This window comes from Balaenoptera borealis, assembly GCF_965194805.1.
Source record: "Balaenoptera borealis genome assembly, chromosome: 13".
Taxonomy (NCBI): Eukaryota; Metazoa; Chordata; class Mammalia; order Artiodactyla; family Balaenopteridae; genus Balaenoptera; species Balaenoptera borealis.
This window is the reverse complement of record NC_138870.1, coordinates 56688408-56703303: the sequence shown is the minus strand read 5'-3', so window position 1 is coordinate 56703303 and position 14896 is coordinate 56688408. Positions and strand designations below refer to the sequence as shown.

General features: G+C 44.0%; 1 long non-coding RNA gene across 1 annotated transcript; it reads right to left on the bottom strand.

Moving 5' to 3' along the window:
- Positions 1–2593: 2593 nt before the first annotated feature.
- LOC309609601 lies at positions 2594–12190 on the bottom strand. The gene is made up of 2 exons (XR_014233507.1): positions 8612–12190; positions 2594–5185 (listed from the first exon to the last, which is right to left on the bottom strand). It is a non-coding gene; the product is annotated as an uncharacterized lncRNA (long non-coding RNA).
- Between the last annotated feature and the right edge of the window lie 2706 nt (positions 12191–14896).

The following is a 14896-nucleotide window of genomic DNA, read 5'->3' as shown; positions in this document are numbered from 1 at the left end:
TATGTTGTTGTATTAGTCGGGACATTTTCAGTTTCAAGTGACAAATATCCAACTCAAATTAGTTTGAACCAAATGAGAATGTATTGGTTCTCATAATTGAAAAGGCAAGGAGGAATATGTTGAGTTCAGGCACGGCTGGATCCAGGACATCAGATTATGTCTTTAAGATGCAGTTGCTTCATCACCTTCAGACTCCGCTTTCCTCCTCCTTAAGCAAGTTGTCTCCACCTGGCAGTACAGATTATCTCAGCAGCTTCAGATGTTAATGGTTCTTTGCTCTTGCAATCTTCAGAAGAAGGGACCCTCTCTTTACCAGCCCCAGCTCAATACCTCTAAAATGAGTCTGAAGCTCTGCTTGAGTTAGATGCCTACCACAGGACATCACTGTATTGGGGAGAATAGGGTATGATGGTCCATTCTGGCTCAAATTCCTAACCCTCAGGGGAAATCACCACATGAGTGACAGCCCACCAGACTAGAGAGGGAAATTTCCCAAGAGAGAGATGCTGGGCAGACCAAAAAATCGCTTACTTTTTTTTTTTTTTTCCCAGATAAATCTTCTTTTATCCCCATTCTCTGTTGTGACATTTGCAGCACATGTATTCAAATCTCATGGGGACATAAAACCCTTATGTAGAGGGTGTTCAGTGCAGTTAGAGATGTGGGAACAGGCATTCATGGGCCGAGCCCAGGGGTCCCCGGCGGGGAGCCACTCATCCATGTCACCGGCCCGAGTGAACGTGCTTCCTGAACGACATTGGCTCTGACCAGGTCTAAGAACAAGTCCTATACGGAGTGTCTCCTCGACTACCTTGTCCACAACCTCCCCACGTAGGACTGAATCAGATTTTTTTCCTGAAAGCCTTGAAAATTTTCCTCCTAGGTCTAATTCAAAAACAAAACAAAATTTGAAAACCCAGAATACAGAAATCGTTGGTGGTTGGAGAAAGTCATGAGGTTGCAGGCACTGTAATAAAGTAAAAGGATTTGCCTGCTCAACTCCCAACAAATGACTCCCTCAATCTTGACACGTCAGTTTCAGGAAAAAGTGCATGTTCTTTAAAACAAGTTTACCTCTCTCTTCAGCTGAGTGGAGAGTCTAAGACAGGATAATTGAAGAGCTGGGAAAAGCCAAATAACAGTTTTCATCAGGAGAATAAAATAGCATCAGTTCTCTGGATTGGACACTGTCCAAGAAAAGCCATTACCCAGCCGTGACACGTGAAAGATTTGCTTTGATTTCATATGGGAGAGTATTTAGCAGTGTCAAGATGAAACATGTCAATTCCCATGGGTTATCCAAAAATGCTATTATAAACACAACCCTGAAAAAAGCAAATCTACTCCCATTGCAAATGTCACCAAGCTTCTGATGGAAAATGGATACATTTGCCAGCTTAAAAGAACCAAGAGGAGGCTGGAAGGAGGGAAAGACGGAGAGAAGGGAGGAAGGGTGGGAGAGTAGGAGGGAGGCAAGAATGAGTGAAGGAAGGAAAAAAGAGAAAGTGAGAGAAAGGTGACCTTTTAGCCTGCTTCAGATTCATGCTGAAAAGTGTAATGGTTAAGAATGCAGGCTTTGATCAGACACAGAAAGACAAATTCTGTTATGATCTATCTCACACGTGGAATATAAAATAGTCGAGCTCATAGAAGGAGAGAGCACAGTGGTGGCTGCCAAGGGCTGTGGGGAGGGGGGAATGGGGAAGCGATGGTCAAAGGGTACAACATTTTAGTTTTGTACGATGAATAAATTCTGGAGATCTACTATACAGCATAGTGCCGACAGCCAAACGATACTGTGCTGTATACTTAAAATTTGCTGAGAGGGTAAATCTTATGTTAAGTGTTCTTACCACAATAATAATGATAATGATAGTAATAAAGGGGGCAGGAGGAAAGTTTGGGAGGTGATAGATATGTTTATGGCCTCGATGGTGGTGATGCTTTCACATATGTATACTTATTCTCAAACTCATCAAGTTATATATATTAAATACGCACAGTTTTTTTTATGTATCAATCACACCTCAATAAAATGATTTTTAAAAACTGACTGCCTTCAGACGTCATAGCTAAGAGGCACAGGGTTTCTTTGGGGGGTGATGAAAATGTTCTAAAAGTGATTATAGTGATGGTTGCAAAACTCTGTAAATATAATAAAAGCCATTGAGTTGCACACTTTTTAAAAATTTATTTTATTCAAGTATAGTTGATTTACAATGTTGTGTTAATTTCTGCTGCACAGCAAAGTGATTCAGTTATACATATATATGCATTCTTTTTCTTATTCCTTTCCATTATGGTTTATCACAGGATATTGAATATAGTTCCCTGTACTATACAGTAGGACCTTGTTGTTTATCCATTCTATATATAGAATTGCACACTTTAAATGGGTGACCTATATGGTATGTGGATTACGTGCGTGTAGTAAGTGCTCCGTAAATGAGACCTGGTGCCATTATAGGTTGATGGAAACTGTGTATCCCGGCGCTCCATAGAGCATTCCACAGAAAACATTTCCTCTACAGAAAGGTTATGTAAACTCATCAACTTACAAATACCTAGACAGAAATCCTGAATGGGCTATGCCTCTTTATTTCATAAAGAATGGCAAACTATGAATAAAAGTACACTCTTGCCTGACACACTGAAAACAGGAAACAGCATCTAAAGAATCTTCAGCATTGTCGAGCTCAGAGGTTTGCAGGACACTAGCAGTCCTCTTGGCACTGAATCTTCCAGCCCTGATGAAGCAGAATTCAGAGTGACGGTTTTCTGCTTCAGCCCCACTAGATGTCTCTTCAATAAATTTCAAAGACAGTCAGTGTCCTGGCATCAATCTGGTGTCCAGGAATCCTTACACAGAAAGGACATTGTTTTAAATAACCAGACACTTTGCCTGAGTTTGCCTATATCCTAGAAGCCACCTTCTGCGGTCACATATACAGTCGTAATGGAAGAAATCTTTTGTTTTCCAGAACCACTGTCTGGTATTAAGAAGATATGGGGGGAGGCAAAGGCAACAGTGATGTTATTTTGATTCATTAGGAACCATAGAGGGTACTTGGATGTTCTGTCTAAGAAATTAAAAATCAGGTTTTGCTCTGTCAGACTTAAATGACCAAATCAATGGAGACGATAGAGATGTGTAGTTACCTTAACGAGACAAAGCAGCTCACAGGACAGAGCAAGATTTGCCTCTGTGTTGTTGGAAGGAATTGATGCATCAGAATAAAAACAATGTTTCTTCTGGCAGCTGGAGGGATGGAGAGAAGCATGCAGAGAGAGAGGTGCCCTGGCCCTGGTCCTGTGGCAGGTAAATCCCAGGGAGGGACTGTACCATCTCGCTGAGGAAACCTAAGGTGAGCAGTCACATCCGCAGATCCCATCCTCCCCAGCAAGGCTTCTGAATGTCACTGGTGTCCCCGTGTCCATCTGCCCACAGGGAGACAGGGTGCTGCTCAAGCCACACGGGAGAGCGGTCTAGTCCCTGTAACAGGCCCATTTCTCATTCTGAACTTTACAGCTCGCATCCAAGCATGTTCCTCAGTCTCTTCTGAATTCGGCAGTGTGGGTTGGCCTCTCCCAGCTCATGGCTTTGGGCACTGACAAGATTGAGGTTCTCGCCCTAAGATGCTCTCTCTGTAAGACTGTGCCATAGGTTATGAGCCAGCTCCTGGAAGCACCTCCTGGAAATACATGGCTTTTATACTTTGCTTTCCAATTTACACAGAATCCTGAATCTTGTTTGGCTGTCAAAGTTTAGAGTTTTTCAGTGTAAATAAATCTCATATGTTGTTGAGAGCAGAACAGTGTCGACTGAGGAGCTTTCCCAGAGAAGAATGCGAAGGGATTATGTAACATTTGCATTCTACGGGCCTTCTTGCTTATCAACAGAGGATAATAACTCAAATAACTCTTGGCTAACACCAGTAGTTAAAAAGCAATGGCCCGGCTGCCCATATAAATGTATTTAATTGTTTAGCAAATATTGTGTGAGCCAGATGCTGTCCCAAACCAGGGATGCAGCAGAGAATTAGAACAAAACTCCTGCCCTCAGGGAGTTATTTGCTATTGTTACACACACATAACTATTAGTCAACACACCACTAAAGTACAGAATGTGTCCCACAGTGATGAGTGCGGCAGGGAAACCAATGCAAGGAAGGAGCCCGGGACTCGGGGGTGGGGGGGTGGGGGATGGGAGTTGTCAGGCTGAGCTGCACTGAGAAGGTGACAATTGGGTTAGAAGTTCAGGGAGGCGAGGCAACCAGCCACATGGTTACCTGGGAGAAGCCTATTCCAGCAAAGGGAACCGCAAGTACAAAAGCCCCAGAGTGAACATGTGTCTGCAGAGTCTGGTATGGCTGGAGTGGAGTGGGTGAGAGGGGAAAGAGAGGACGGTGTCACACATGTGAGGTTGCGATTGGGAATTGGATCAAGCCGGGTGTTTTGGAAATGTGAACAGAACCCATAATTTAAGACTATGCCAATGCTTTTCCTCACTTCACAATCAAGCCTGGGGTTTGCCCCCCACCCCGTCCCATCACACACACACACGTGTTAAGAGAGTGTGTTGTTACTGCCTTTCACTGGAACATTTCAGACTATAACCAGCTCACTGAGGGAATGGCTGTGTGCAGGTGTATGTCATGCCTCTGGGGTGACAGTCTTTTCTCTGGCTCCTCCCCTCTCAGCTCCTTGTTCCTCATCCCTGGTGTGGCTCTTTCCACATTGTCATATAATTACTTGTCTACTTGTCTGTCTTCCTCCCAATTATGAACACCTTTAGGGCAAGAAATTCACTCACTTTTGTAACTCCAGCCCAAGCTAAGCATAAGGCACAAAATAGGAACTCAATAATTGCCTTCTAACTGCAATTTTTTTTTAATTTATTTATTTTATTTTATTTTTTTTTTATTTTTGGCTGCGTTGGGTCTTCGTTGCTGCACGCAGGCTTTCTCTAGTTGTGGCGAGCGGGGGCTATTCTTTGTTGTGGTGTGCGGGCTTCTCATCACAGTGGCTTCTCTTGTTGCAGAGCACGGGCTCTAGGCACGCAGGCTTCAGTAGTTGTGGCATGCGGGCTTCAGTAGTTGTGGCTCACGGGCTCTAGAGTGCAGGCTCAGTAGTTGTGGCTCACGGGCTTAGTTGCTCCACGACATGTGGCATCTTCAAGGTGAAACTAACACACCATTGTAAAGCAATTATACTCCAATAAAGATGTTAAAAAAAAAGAAAAACAAATTTGAAAGTTTTTGCACGACTTCTTTGGAGGTCAGACCTGAGCTGACCTAAATCACGTGATGATTTAGGTCACCAGAACTAGAGAGAAAATCTATTTAGTCTTGAGTTATTGCGTTTGATGGTGAATATTCATAGTTTTGCTGCAGAAATATTAATGTATTTGATTATGCCGTATGGCCCCAGACTCTGCTGGGGTGTTGCATAATACTTGGTGTACGGTCTGTACTGCTTTTCTAAAATCCAAAGACATCTGAAATCTGAAACACATCCGGCTGACAGGATTTCAGGTTAGAACTTGTGGACTGCAGACTGGCAGTGCTGAGAGGCGGGTACTATGCCTTGCTTATGTGTTAGGATGGACACAAGCCCTCGCTGATGCTAACTGTGGCTTTGATGGCCCAGATTCCTGTTTAGCAGAAAAGTCATATGTCTGATTTCTGAGCAGCCAACTTCCTCAAAACACAAGGGGAGAGAACGCCTTTCTGAAAGAAAGCAGTTTCTTTTAGTCTCATCTAATCAAAACTATAGAGTGTTGACATTGGCTGTTGTTTTCCTAGGGAAGTTTGAATACCGGGATGGTAACTGGTTCTCACCAACTGCAAAAATCACCCTTAGTTTTCTGGGCATGATCCTTGACACAAACCAACATCACACCAGGCCGTTAAAAAGGCAACAGTTTGTCCTATGGTTTTTTTTTTGTTTTTTTTTATTTATTTATTTATTTATTTATTTATTTATTTATTTATTTATTTATTTATTTATTTATTTATTTTTGGCTGTGTTGGGTCTTCGTTTCTGTGCGAGGGCTTTCTCTAGTTGCGGCGAGTGGGGGCCACTCTTCATCGCGGTGCGCAGGCCTCTCACTATTGCGGCCTCTCTTGTTGCGGAGCACAAGCTCCAGACGCGCAGGCTCAGTAGTTGTGGCTCACGGGCCTAGTTGCTCCGCGGCATGTGGGATCTTCCCAGACCAGGGCTCAAACCCATGTCCCCTGCATTGGCAGGCAGATTCTCAACCACTGCGCCACCAGGGAAGCCCTGTCCTATGTTTAACAAGCTTCCAAGCTCATGAACTCATCTGGCATTTATAACCAGCATTTATTCATTTGTCTGAAGGGATGATGGATTACCTCGTGGGCATAATAACTGAGTGATTATGTTTCGTGGCAAGTGGAGTGGTTCTGTGAGGGGAACTAGGGAGCTATGAGTGTGGAAGCGGCACCCTTGGGAGGTCTAAAACTTCAAGGTCATGGTAGTTGGTGTGGATGTGGCAGAGAGAAGTGAGGGTGGGAGTGAGAGGGCGTGTGAGTGACTACAACTTAAGCTGGCACTGCAGTTGTTAGATATTTTACTGAAAATGCCTTCAAGCACGGCACTCACCCCAGGCAGCCACAATCCTCACCATAGCCTATTATTTCCTATTGTCTTAGGCCTGAGCTAATTTGCTAGTTAAACCCCTGGTCTGTTTAGCCTGGGCCAGAGCTTTGGTGGGAGGATGGGGGTGTGTAACGTGTGCTATAAAGGGAATTATTGGCACAACTAGAAAAATCTGAACAATATCTGGAGATTAAGTAACACTATTGTAACAAGGTTAATTGGCGATTTTGATCATTATACAGTGATTCTGAAGAGGCTGGTCTTATTCTTAAGAAATGCACATAGGAGAGTAAAGGGGGAGAGAGAAAAATCCAGATCTACAAAATTAGAAGCTCCAGAAGTAAAGCTAAAAGAGAGGCATTTGTAGGAAATAGGCCAAGGGATTCGCAAGCACGCCAGAAGGTGAGAGCCAACGAACTATCTATCAGTGCTTTTCAAAGTGTGTTCTGTTCACCGCAGCTCTGGCCTCACCCGGGAGTCTGTTGGAAATGCAGACTCTCTAGCCCCACAAAGACTGACTACATCCAAACCTGCGTGTTTAATACGATCCCCAGTTCATTCCTCTGCACCTTCAGGTTTGAGGGACCCTGTTCTAGCTCACCTGCTTACAGATGCCAGTGTTATAGCTGCATAAAACTTGTTTACTAAATAAAGAAAAAGCCTTTTCTTTGCTGTTTTCTTTGGTGGCCTTCGAAGGCCAGGAAGAAGGAAGGAAGGAAGGAGGGAGAGAAGGGCAGCCTTCGCCAACAGAGCTATCATTTATAACTACTGCTGCGCTACACCCAACTCAGATGTAAAATTTACTGCTATTACACAAGTGTCACTTAAATCCATCAGGGTGGCACCTGATGTTCTCCCTGCCAGACTTACTGCCTGGGTGGGACACATTGCCCCAGACAGATACACTGGATGCTTCCCCAGAATGACACTTAGAGTTGCCATAGCAATTTTCACCACAGAGCTAGAAATGCAAGTTTATCAGGTACAGGGGGTGCTGTTCTGATTCCAAAGACTCACTTAGCATCTTGGTAAAAGCACCTTATGAAACGGAACTAGATTGTCCTGTGACACCAAGGAACAAGACAAAACAAAAAACCTTTTCTTGCCTCAAAATATGTGAAGCAAAACCGAACTCAGGGGCTGAGGATAGGGCTCCTCTGCTCACCATGAAGCATCCTTTCCCAAAGAATGTTCCAAAGAACACTAGCCTAGTAGCTGCTCCTGGCAAAAAGGACCCCATAACTAAATAAGTGTTGGAAACACTGCATCTTCTATTTCTCCTCTTGGAAACTGAAGAAGTACATTAGTATAGTAAACGCTCTGAGAAGTCCAGCCTTGTAGAATAAAAGTCTCTGTCTAGCAGGGTTTCCGAAATAGATTCTCTGATGGGACTCCTTTTTCATCCAGTACTTATTAATACTTTCTAGAACTAATGCTTTAAGAAAAAAACTGAGGAAACATTCTAGTGGAGATTTTATACCCAAAGGAAGAACTCAATTCCATAAATGGAACGTTTAAAGGAGAAAGAATGGCAGTTGTGAAGCACATCTAAAAATATTGACGGGGCCTCTGAAGGACTTGGGAAATGGACTTCCATTCCCTGCCAGGAAACTGCCACAGAGATAAAGAGACTCCTTTTGTCCTGAACTTAAAAGAAGTAATATTCTTTGTCTGCATTAGAGTAGAAGATGGGGATGACTGATAAGTTACCAGAAGAGTTATCTTTGATCTTTCCCATTGCTTCAACCCCATATCCACTCCACTACCAAATCCTGCTATTCTTCCTCAATATCCCACCTCTTACACATCCACTGCGCCCACCCAGGCTAAGTTACCTGAATTTTTCCAATAGTCTATGAATGGGTCTTCCGACTTTCACCTAATGTCTTTCCCACACTGCAGTGCACTGTTGAAAACCTTCCAAGAGCTGCCCCAGCAAGAAAACAGGAAGCCGACATACGTGTGGCCTGGCATTTTCCAGCTAACTCACCTTGACTCGTCTCCCACTCACTCTCACTCTCCAGCCATCCTGGTCTTCTTCTGTATCCCCTCTACCTGGAATTCTCCTGCCCATCTTGGTTGTGTTTATTCATCCTTCAGATCACTTCACAAAAAATCATTTCCTCCAGGAAAACTTGCTTGATTCGACAGTCTAGGTCAGGGCTACTTAAAGGGCAGTCCACAGTCCAGAGCCAGTCCAAATGCTGTCTGCAAGGAGATAATTACAGAAATGGAGAAAGCAGCATTTAGAAACTTCTATGGTATTTTAATATTACCATGACATCCAAGCACATGATCAGTAGACTAATCTTGTTGAACCTGATAAAGACCAGACCAGGTGCTGTCAAACTCAAGTGGTTAGTCACACGTGGCACCAAATGTATGCCAGCATCAGTTCGTGACAGATTGGAGGGGAAAACTTGTCCTCCATCACACTGAATTTGTGAAGCGCTGCTCTAGGTCACATGCCATGTTACACACTCTCGCAGCTCCAGGCACCTTCCTTTCAACGTATTTATCACAACTGGTCATTTTAGGTATATTTTTGTGATTTTTTTTTCTCCTACACAGACTCCTAGCTTCATGAGAGTGGGCACCAGGTTTGTTGCTGTTCAACGTTGCATCCTCCTAGCCTAGCACAGTACCTGGAACATAATTGGTACCCAATAAGTGTGCCTAATTAGTAAGGGGAAAGAGTGAGCCTTGTTGATTTTAACTGTGTCTCCTCAACACCATTCTTAGTACTTACTACGTCACCTGTGTGGCTTATATACGAGGATGGGAGAATGGCAGGGGCAGGTCCTGAGAGGGAGATAAGAGAATAATTATTCTATTCCATGAACTCAACCAGATCCTTTCAGATTGCAATTCAGTGGCATAATAGAGGTAAAATAAAAAGCGGGCAGTGCCGTTTTAAAGGGTACAAAGGAATGATTTGTCTTTGGTAACTTGGCTCTAGAAGCTTCTGCTGTCACACATGAAGGGTGTTTTGTTTGAGATTTATATTTCACTCTCCTAAGTAACATCAGAAAATATTATTGCCCTTACAGTAACAGAGCTGGGCACATGCCAGCTTTCTACGGGATTGTATTTCCGCATACATCTCTCCCCTCTGTGCCTTTGTTCCCAGCTGTCCTGCTGATAAAATGGAGAGAAAGAGAGCTCGTGAGCTGGTGTGACTTTGACAGCTTGACTTCTTGACAGCTTGCCTTCTGGCAGCCGCTGGACCCCAGAGCATACTTTCCTCCCCGGTGTGGGGGGTTGTTATCAGAATCAAACATCCCTGATGAATCTGAATTTCAAAGGATGCAGATATCCAGTTTAGTTTAAGAGGATTATTCCAAAACAGCTCTGAGAAGGACATTCGGACTTTTGGCCCCCTGACTCAAACAGGCATCAGAAGCAGCTGGAATCTTGAACTTTTTCCAGGAAAGAAAAGAAATTTTAATATAGTGAAGACAGCAATGGATGGCGTCAGTCTTAGCCCCAGCACTGGAAAAGGTATCTAATCTCGCGGGGGCTTTTACTTCCTCGTTGGTGAAAAAAGAGGATTTGACCAGATGACTGCTTCTATCTCTTCTAGCTCTGAAATTCTCCCACTCTAAGGCCTCTTCTAGCTTTAAAACTGGAGGACTGAATGATTCAAATTCCTCTAGGCCACAAGCTTCAAGCACGCTAAGGAGCCCTCTATCTGTTCCCTAGATTCTGTACTGAATGAGGTGGTACTGAAAGGTTATATTGAGATAAAGGACTTCACATTTGCTACTCACTGACTTTAAACTTTCCTCTGAAATGTCTACAATACAACTTCATGCCTAGCATTGTGAAAACAAATTTGTTTACAAAATCCCATGGCTCAGAGTCTAACTCTAGTTCTATAAATGGAAAGTGTATATACTAATATTCTTTCCCAAAACAGCATGCCTGGACAAAAGGCCCTAGGATCAAATAAATTTTCTGAAAAACTGCACTGGGTACTCTCTCACTGATGTATCACCCTGTAGAAGGCCATGCTATGAAACTGACAAAGCCTGCACTCAAGAAAACCTACTGAACTTCAGGCTCCCCTGGTGGCACAGTGGTTGAGAATCTGCCTGCCGATGCAGGGGACACGGGTTCGAGCCCTGGTCTGGGAAGATCCCACATGCCGCGGAGCAACTAGGCCCGTGAGCCACAATTACTGAGCCTGCGCGTCTGGAGCCTGTGCTCCGCAACAAGAGAGGCCGCGATAGTGAGAGGCCCGTGCACCGCGATGAAGAGTGGCCCCCGCTTGCCACAACTAGAGAAAGCCCTCTCACAGAAACGAAGACCCAACACAGCCAAAAATAATAAATAAATAATAAATAAATTTTTAAAAAAATAAAATAAAATGAATTATTAAAAAAAAAACAAAAAAAAAAACCTACCGAACTTCACTTGTCCTGGCCTTTCTCAACATTTAACCACGGAAGCCTTTTATTTTTCCTCTGAAATATTAACATTTACTAAACTAGGGCTCCACCAGACATATTTGAGAAATGCTGCTCCAACCATCTTTCGCTTGGTAGGTGCAGGGAGTTCCTTAAAAAGGCAAATTCTTCAGCCCCACCCCAGAAATAATGAGTCAGAATCTTTGGAGGTAGAATCCAGAAATATTAGTTTCCACAAGCCCTCCAGGCAGTGGTGTACTGGAGCTGGTAAGTACCAACTTCCAAGAAGAGAATGTTAAAATGCCAGGAATTTGAGAAATTTTCAAGCCAATGGACTTCACATTGGTAGACTGAAATTTGCCTTGGTGGACATATTTACACCGTGAAAATCAGCAAATGCAAGAATTCAGGGTTTTTTGTTCTCCCCCAGATTGCTGGTTATTAAACATTTATCTGCAAACCACGGCCTCCAGGAGATCCTTATATACAGTACAGTTTGAGAACCACTGAAAAGGCAAGGTATTATATCATGCGTCAAAACTATGTTAAAATTTCAATCACTAGTTTTACCATGGCTTTAGATATTCCACGAAAATGGTATGTAGGAGAAAGTCTGGTGTTTTCTTCTTAAAATTAGGAAGAAATTATCGAGAAATAAAAATAATCAAGTAAGCAGAATCTCATTAGGAAGAGGAAATTTTTGGCTTTATAGACTTTGGAGATATGTAAAGGCCTTGCTGACAGATATAGCTTTATAGTGGGTCTTCTTTAGTAATCTGGAAAAAAACAATCTAGAGGTATAAAAATATTCTCAGAGTATTGATTGTAACTTTTTCTTCTTAATTTTGTAAACTCCTCTTCACCACTACATTTCAGACTGAAAAGAAACACATCGCACATGTATTAAGATTCTCCCTGGTCTCTTATGTCCCTGGAGTGTCTTTAGAGGGGGTGATAGAGTACATTCTTTCTTTCTTAAAGGGACTCCTCTGACAGATCCAATTACAGTTCTGATTTCATGTCTGATAGCAAACACAGAGCCCAGGGTGATCTTTTCTTCATTTCTCTGGTTCAAGCAGAGTGCAAAATCCAATGACAGAACAGAAAGTAGATTGTGAGACTGAAAAGTTTGAGTTTCTACTTAACATTTGCCTTTCTATTCCCTCAAGGTGCCTGCTGGATTAAACAGGGTTTTGCTTGAACAGCTTATCTGGCATAAACACACTCTACTGGGTGTCATATCCCGGGTCACTAGAACCCTGACCCACCACCAAGAAGGATTTAATTGTTACGAATCCAGCAGTTCCTTCTGACAGCCAAACACAGCAACACTGCCTATCTCTCCTGTAAAATGCCAAGTGGTGTATACGTAAAGACAGAAGCCTCTCTTCTCTCTCATCAAGGCTGACTTCCTGACAGCCCTGAAATATACCTGGGGCAAAATGGTGACGAGGAAGTAGAGATGAGGAGGTGCTATGTTTATTGCACGCTTAACATTTGCCATGCTCTGCCCAGGCATTGTGTATATCATCTGAAGCAACCTTTACAGCAAACCCAACAGATTTTTTTGCCCTGTTCTTTGGTCCTTTTCTAAGGGTCAAAAATCAAATGCCTTTGGGGCCAGACAGATAAGATAAATAATTGAAGTGAGCAAGGTGAAACAGTAGAAACACAAGTAAAACTGGTAACTCCTCAGTAGTGGGGAGACAGAAGGGAGTGGCAGACACCATGACAAAATCTGATTTTTGTGGCTAATACTTTAAATTTTTAAATATAGCCAAGGGATTTAGTTTAAAAAGTACAAACAAAATACATATGTGGGCTGGGTCTGGCTGCTGGGCCACCATTTTGCATCATCTGCTTCAGACACAGTCCTACCAGTTACCTACTGCTTCCCAGAGGCCTAAAGTAGCAGTTGCAGGATGGGCTGGTTCTAGGCAGTGGTGCCCAACCCCACACATTTACAGTCTATGCCATAGCCTTGCGTTTTTATGTATTTCTGGTTTGAAGCAGTGCTCAGGCCTCTGGACCCCTCGATTTAGGGGGTCCCTCTTCCTTCCCCTCTTCCCTTTTACCTTCTCGGACAATGTTTTCTCACTCAGTTCCCACCTCAGCTCACCCTCTAGGACTGTCATCATCCCATAGACAAGTGGAAAGCTCTGAACCTCACCCCTGGGGGCACATGCACTCCTGTCCAGGACGCTCGGTCACACACATTGGTGGCACCAGTAATGCCATCCCCTCCCCCTACCCAGACTGCTGACGATCACACCCCCTCTATACCATATTATAGATATAGGCTGTTGACACACTGTAAGTGTACTGAATTTATAAATATTTAAAAGCAGTTCACCATGTTTGAATGCTCAGCCAGATTAAAGATATGCAAAGGCTCAGGAAGAGATTTTCCTGTAGAGAGCTATTGCCATATGAGTCCCTACCCTCTCCACTACCCTTAAGGCTCCACCTTGAGCAAAGAGAAGTCTGTGAACAGGTCACCTGTTCTTCTACAGTGCAAGGCAAGGGGTGCACAAAGGTTTCCCTTAGTCAGATGTGGGCCACAGGAGAAAACCAGCATAGGGTCAGCCATAGGATGTCCCAGAGGGCCAGAAGGAACCTAGCAGCAAAAAGTTGAAGGGAAAAGCTTGGTGTCTAGTGGTTCCAGAAGGAGTTGAAAATGACCACCCAAACTCTAGACAGGGCAGCCAACAAACTTTTCCTGGAGAAGGTCAGATAGTAAATCTTTCAGGTTTTGAGGGCTGTTATGGTCTGCTTGGCAACTACTCAACTCTCTGTATGGTGAAAGCAGCAGTAAACAAGCTGGTTATGGCTGTGTTCCACCAAAACAAAAACAGAGAGCATGCTGGATATAGCCACACAAGCCCAACTTTACCAGCTGTGCTCTAGACACATCAGCCTGGGGCAAAGGAGGAGGGCAGAGCAGAGCCCAGCTACCGAAAAGCTCGTGAAGATCAAGTCTACCTTAACATCCTGCCAGGACTGCTACACAACCACTGATTCACTTGAGAACCTTCCTCACTCCTCCCTTCCCTCCTACCCTCACCCTCCAGCACTCCTTTCCTGGAGAAGTTAGAAACTGGCCAGCTATCACCAAGCAGGACATTATGGGGCCTTCCTGGGACAGAGCCCTCCCTGTATCCTCTGCTTTAGCTCCTCTCTGAAGTACCGAGATAACGGTATCTGATGCACATTTCCTGAGTTGTTTTACAGATGTTAAAACCACCACCAGGGCTTCCCTGATGGCGCAGTGGTTGAGAGTCTGCCTACCAATGCAGGGGACACAGGTTCGAGCCCTGGTCTGGGAGGATCCCACATGCCGCGGAGCAACTGGGCCCGTGAGCCACAACTACTGAGCCTGCGCGTCTGGAGCCTGTGCTCCGCAACAAGAGAGGCCGCGATAGTGAGAGGCCTGCGCACCGCGATGAAGAGTGGCCCCCGCTCGCCGCAACTAGAGAGAGCCCTCGCACAGAAACGCAGACCCAACGCAGCCAAAAATTAATTAATTAATTAATTAATTAATTTTAAAAGAAAAGTTAAGGGAAAATATATCTTAAAAAAAAAAAACCACCACCAAATGGAAGAAATTAACTACTTGATGATCATGAGCATGTAACACCGCCCTGTTACCTCACCATCAACCAATCAGAATTGTGCACGAGCTGATCACGTACCCAGGATGCCCCTCCCTCACCTGGCCTTTAAACATACTTTGCTGAAAGCCACGGGGAGTTTGGGTTTTTTGAGCACGAGCTGTCCCAGACTCCTTGTACAGCACCTTAATAATAAACGCTGCCCTTGGGCCAGCGGACCCAAGTTTGGTTCAGTAACACAGCTAGCTGGGAAGG